The sequence below is a fragment of the Oryctolagus cuniculus genome, chromosome 2 (genome assembly GCF_964237555.1).
Source record: "Oryctolagus cuniculus chromosome 2, mOryCun1.1, whole genome shotgun sequence".
Classification (NCBI taxonomy): domain Eukaryota; kingdom Metazoa; phylum Chordata; class Mammalia; order Lagomorpha; family Leporidae; genus Oryctolagus; species Oryctolagus cuniculus.
Window position 1 is genome coordinate 97,475,241 of NC_091433.1, and position 6,254 is coordinate 97,481,494.

General features: G+C 62.9%; 1 long non-coding RNA gene across 1 annotated transcript; it reads left to right on the forward strand.

Annotated features, from left to right (window-relative positions):
- Positions 1 to 1,623: 1,623 nt before the first annotated feature.
- Positions 1,624 to 6,214, forward strand: LOC127490172 (uncharacterized). Its single transcript, XR_011386895.1, has 3 exons — positions 1,624 to 2,825; positions 3,100 to 5,305; positions 5,656 to 6,214. It is a non-coding gene; the product is annotated as an uncharacterized lncRNA (long non-coding RNA).
- The last annotated feature ends 40 nt before the right edge of the window (positions 6,215 to 6,254 follow it).

Here is a 6,254-nt window from a genome sequence, read left to right on the forward strand (position 1 = left end):
GTGGCCAGTGTGGACAGGTGACCTCTCCTCTTCACTGGTCCCCGCTGGACCCAGGGACCACCCAGATCCCCATCCGCTCACACACCAAGCCCTGGGCCTCCCTTCCCCATCTCAGCCTCAGAGGGAGGTGAGAGAGCATGGCTGGGCTGGAGGGTGGGGGCCGCTTCAGTGCAGGGTCAGCCATGATGGTGCCCATGCCCCTGCTGGCTTTCGAGGCAGAGCATGCACTGGGCCCAGGCCCTGGAGCTGGCCCGTGACGGGACCGCTGGCTGCAGGGTTTGTGGCAGAGTGCCAGGGCAGCAGTGCCGTGAGCTACTTCTGGTACCGGCAGATCCTGGACATCACTGCTGACATCAGCGACAGTGGCACTGTCCAGTGGCGGCTGCTCATCTGCTTGGTCATCTGCTGGGCTGTGGTGTATCTGTGCATCATCAGAGGCATTGAGACCACTGGGAAGGTGAGAGCAGCTTCCTCTGGCTCCAAGGCCCCCTCCCCATGCTGCCAGTGTTGGCTCGGCATGGGGGAGCAGGCACACTCGGGGCCCCATGGGCAGCTTCTCATCCTGGTGACAGTCTCTGCCCTGAACCGCACTCTGCCAAGGCAGCCATGCCGGCTCTCTTCTGGTGGCCACTGTGACTTCTCCCTGCCCCTCCATCTCGGTGGACAGTGCCTCTCATAGCCACTGCTCCACTGGGTCTGGCCTGAGGAGCCCCCACTCAGAGCCAGCACCTCCCTGGCGGCTCAGGTTTGCCTCTGCCTCCTGACCGTTCCCCGTCTGGTCCTCCTCCTCTGCTCTTTATGCCTCCACTCTGCCTCCTGTGTGGCGGAGGCACTGTCAGGCTTCTGACTCTCGCTGGATCCCAGAGCAGCACCAGGGAGGAGGGCGCACGTAGCTCATGGTCTGGAGGTTCGGGCTCCAAGATGGGCAGCGCCTTCGGTTCAGGCAGCTAGGCGGCTGCAGGGTGGTGAAGGACCACCCAGGGAGAAGAGACACAGGGGGCTCACAGCTCTCAGAACCCATGCTCCCACTGGAACCACCCCTCGAGGCCCTGCCATGACCTCCCCGGACCCTGCCAAGCCACCAATGGGTGGGGTCTGCACCCAAATCCCCCGGCCAAGGTCATGCACCCACTGGCTGGTACCGGATCTCAGGGCCTGTCACGGGCCGTCTTCAGGTGACACGTGTGCCCCACGTGCAGTGGCCTGCATGCACTATCCTCCAGGAACACCCCCCTTTTCCCTTCCACTCCTCTCCAAGCCTTGGCCATGTTCTTACACTTACTTAAAACATGTGATAGAGAGCAGACACTGGTTTCTCTCACAGGCGACTGGCTTCTCAGGGCCTTCCCTTAGGGCCGCTGGGGCATACGGGTCGGGGGTGTTGAACACTCATTGCATGGTCAGGGCTCCTCACACCCCCTGCCCCAGGGCAGCCCACACAATCCAGCAGCCACCAGCCTGAGCCTTTTCCCACGAGGCTCTGAGGACAGAGCCAGTGACCAGACCCTGTGGCTCTTACAGATCATCCTGTTAGGAATGCGCTGGGGAGGCCCTGTGGCTTTGGTCTGTGTGGGGATGTGGGCCCGGCCCTGGCCCACCGCTGACTGGGAGCCACCAGGACAGGGGAAAGAGGGGGATGGGCTGAGAGCCTGAGGTGTGCACAGGAGGACCCAAGGCAGGACGAGGAGCAGCCTGGGGTGGGGGAGGGGGCCTGCCTGTCCCGAGTGCCGGTGCCCACCTTAGCAGACCCACGGGTCCTGTGTGACCATACACCTTCAGAGCTTGACCCAAAGCGCCATGCCTGTGTGGTCACCTTGGGCCACATGAGTGGTCACAATGGGGCAAGGCCCCTCCCCCGCTCCTGCAGGGCCACTGTGCATCTGACCTGGCATCTCCTCCAGGCCATCTACTTCACGGCCCTATTCCCTTACTTGGTGCTGACCATCTTCCTCATCAGAGGCCTGATGCTGTCTGGTGTCACACACAGGCTCTGCTACCTTTTCACCCCCAACATAAGTGGAGGGGGGCAGGGGGCACAGTGGGCAAGGGAGGCAGGCCTCCGGGTCTCGGCAGGGTTGGGGCAAGGATTTTGGTCTGGGGTGTGTGGACCGGTGCACCTGCAGGAAGTCCAGGTGCTGACAAGGTAGGAGTGTGGGGGAGGGGCCGGCAGGAATCAGCTGTCACCTGGGGCAGAAACGTCCAGCAGGTGTGGCACACAGGACCAAGGGGCTTCTACTAAGAGCCTGCAGCACTTCTAGACCATTCCATTGGTCCAGGATCCCAAGGGGGTTTCCAGGGCTGCTGACCACCACCAGGAGTCGGCTGCACACCTGGGCGTGAGGCTGTCTCCCCAGACACCCAGCAGTGGGCAAATGGGGCAATGGGTGCAAATACCCCTGCCCAGGGGCCTCACACAGTTAAAGCCACGCATGGGAGAGGACAGGGAGCGTGCCCGGGTCGGAGTCAGCTCAGATCTGGTTCTAGGCCCCACCACCGAGTGCCAGCCACACTCTGCCATGGGCCTGACGAAGCCACAGCTTGGTGGCTGCATCGCAGAACAGGGGAGCCGTGTCAGCTACCATGCCAAGCAAGCTCCCTCCTGGCACAAAGTCCTGAACGGTTCTTGGAATCTGTACAGGTCACACCTGGTTATGGTGTGACCCAAAAGGGCCAGGGAATGTTCTAGAACAGCATCTTCTGTGTTCATGTTTCAGAGGCAGATTCTCCAGAACCTGTGGGTGTGGCTGGATGCAAGCCACCCAGATCTTCTCCCAGTCCCTGGCCTTCAGTGGACACATCGCCTTTGCCAGCTACAATCCATCCAGGTGGGCAGCTGCCCCAGCTTGCTTGGCACCCTGGCGATGCAGTGCCAGCCAGCCAGGGCTGAGCTGGGGATGGTGCTGTGGGACCTGCTGGCCTGGGGTAGGCTCCACCTGGTTTGTCCGTTCCAGGAGCTGCTGTGTGTGCCCAGCCTGACTGTGGCCTGGGGCAGCTCTGAGCCTTTCCACAAATGGTCAAGGAGTAGAGTGAGGCAGTGGGGAGGGACCCAGGCTCAGTGGGTGGGGGCCCTCCAGAGGCCCTGAGTGCTCCCGTGTGCAGGAACAACTGTGAGAAGGACACCATGGTCATCTCCCTGGTGAATAGCATGACCTCCCTGTATGCCTCTGTTGCCATCTTCTCCGTCATGGGCTTCCAGGCCACCACAGACCATGGACAGTGCCTGGGCAGGTGAGGCCGGGCCACGCCATGGGCAGGGGCGGGGCAGGCATGCCAGTGCTCCGAGGATTCTCACTGGAAAAAGGGTCTCAGCAGATGAAACTTGGGTGTGGATGGAGCTGAGGTTGCCCTGGGGAATGTGGGCCCCAAGTAGGGGACAGCCACAGGGGGCAGGAGGGGTGCCCTCTGGAGCCTCTGGGGGGCTGCCACCTGACCCCGTGTGCCCGGGGCCTCTAGGATCACACACACTATGCATGTCTCCACTCTGAGATATGCACAGTGCACAGCCCTAAGGCAGCCCCAGGAAGCCGATGCTGCCTGAGCAACCCTGAGGCCCTCCACCCGACCATCCAGACACATCTCATTCAGGGAGTTGGGTGGGCTGCAGCCTCTGGCACAGGGAGCTCTGCCCCTGCAGAGTACGCATCCCTGGAGGGGGCTTCAGGCACCCAGTGGGTGGGGCAGGGGTCCTGCGGAACCCGTCGGCACCCAGGATGGCCCCCACATGCAGAGTCAATGGGTGGCGCCTGTGCCAATCCCACACCGTTCAGAGGGAGGAGGCAGAGGACAGGCCAGCCATGGCCAGTGCGGTAGGAGCCGGTGCCCCAGGAACACTGTGTGAGCATGTGTGTGCTTCACATGTGTGTGTGTGTGCCTCATGTGCACCTGTGTGCCTCACATGTGTGTGCACCTCACATGTGCTTCACTGTGTGCGCCTCACCTCAGCACCACCCTCACCAGTGCAAGAGGGGCTTCTCCAGCTCCTTCACCTGGACCCCAAGGACAGGGTCCTGTCACGTCCTAGCTGGATTCCCGGAGTTTCATAGAGCATAGCAAGTGGTGGCCATGCTGCACCGTGCAAAGCTGCTTCTCTCTGTTCCAGGGCTCCCACTCCCAGGGTCTCTGCTGACTCTGGGTTAGAGGGTGCTGGGCTGGGGTTCCCACTCCCGGGGTCTCTGCCGACACTGGTGAGGGAGTGCTGGGCTGGGGCTCCCACTCTGGTGGCTGTGCCCACACTGGGGGTGCTGGGCTGGGCTGGGCGCCTGGGGCATCAGGATGAGGCTCGCACTTCCTGCCCTGGCTGCACTTGGCCCTTCTCTGCATGGCTGTGTGAGACCCTGCATCATACAAGGCACCAACATGGAGGGGATCATCACGCTGCTCCTGGACATGGGGCCATCCCCACGGGGATCCCCAAGGAGGCCCTCACAGGTGAGTGCACAGCTCAGCCACAGAGTTGCCTGCTGCCTCCCATACAGAGCTCAGGGGCCCTGGGCTAGCCCACTCCCCGAGGACAGCCCAACAGCTCCGTGCAGGACATGGGTGGACCTACCCTGACCGTGGCCCACTGAGGCCAAGCTCTGACCCACCTCTGGCAGGTGGGGTGGGGTGGGGGAAAGGGGCAGGTGCAGGCCTCCCACCCAGACCCTGCACCTCAGGGCTGGCCTGCCTGGCCTGCCTGCTCTCAGCCACCTGCTCCATGCTGCAGTCCAGAAGTTACTGGCTGGAGATCTTCGACAGCTACGCGTCCTCCTTCAACCTCATAGTCTTCACCTTCGAGGTGGTGGGGGTCATCTACGTCTACAGCCTGTGGCAGTGAGCTGAGGTCCACGGGGAACCCGGGGGGTGGGGAGGGCCCCGCAGCGCCACTGAGCCCAATGTTTGTGCAGGTTCTGTGATGACATTGTGTGGATGATGGGGCAGCAGCCAGGCCTCTACTGGCGGGCGGTGTGGCTCGTGGCCAGCCCCCTGCTCCTCCTGAGTGTCTTCCTGGCCTACCTCGTCCTGCTGGCCCAGAGGACACTGAGCTACCAGGCCTGGAACCCTCAGCACGTAGGTTCTCCCACGGGGATCAAGGGGCTGCAGTGACCTGCAGGACTGGAGCCTCTCGAGGGCCTCAGAGCAGTGTCCAGACCCTGGAGACATCGGTCCTTCCAGCCCGCACTTTCCACGTGGTGTGGGGACAGGCAGCCAGGGAAGTGACAATTCTAGTGTCTGGGAGAGGTCAGGAGGCAGATTGGCGAAGGGTCACTCCCTGCCTGGTCCACACAGGGGACCATGTAACACCTGGCCTGGGCCGCCCCTCCAAGTGAGCACCAGAACCCCTCAGGATCCGCCTGGGGGAAGTGAGAATTTTCTGCTTTATCCCGGGGTCTCAGACCACACCTCACCTGTCCACAAGTGTTGGAGGCCAGTGGGTGGGGACCACATGTGCCTGCCTTCTCTGAGGGCTTCCACCCAGAGGGAGCCTCAAGCCCCAGCTCCCTCATCCCTGAGCACCCACCCAGGAAGCTGCCCTCCTGTAGTAACAGGGAGGACTGGGGCTGCCTCCGTGCACAGGTGGTCGGGTCAGCCTCGCTCTGCCCAAGGCCTGGGGTCTGGAGCCAGAGGTCTGACCCCTACAGGCTGAGCTTGCTCTCTCTCTTGTGCCCCCTGCAGGAGCAGTTCCCCTCCAGGCAGGAGAAACTCTACCCTGGCTGGGTGCAAGCCATCTGCATGCTCCTGTCCCTGCTGCCTGCTCTGTGGGTCCCGGGCATCGCACTGGCCCAGCTGGTGGCCAAGTGTAGGAGGCAGCAGCAGGATGAGTGGCTGGACAGGAGCCTGAGGCTGCAAGACAGCAGGGCCCACTGAGGGGCAGGGATGGCCGTGGGTGACTTCATCACACCCTGCCACCGACTCTGCAGGACCCTTGGCTCCCCACGTCTTGGGCCTGCTCTATCCAGGGTCCACTCTGCCCTCAAATGGGAGGCAGAGTCCACCCAGGGGCACACCCAGGTCCTGGCTGCCATGGGAGGCCCTCTGCGACAGTGCTGCCCACACAGCCTTAAGTTGTGGTGATGGACAAAGGGCAGGCGTGCTGATGGCAGGCCAGGCCCTGCACAGCTTCCCTGCCAGGAATCCAGCCCCAGGCTGACCCCCAAGTCCAGCCCAGGATAGGGGGCAGGAGTCATCTGCACACATGTGAGGGGGACACACGGGTGCTGGGAGCCCAGCCAGGGAGGACTCAGAGACACCGCCAGTGTCAGCACCCATGCTCG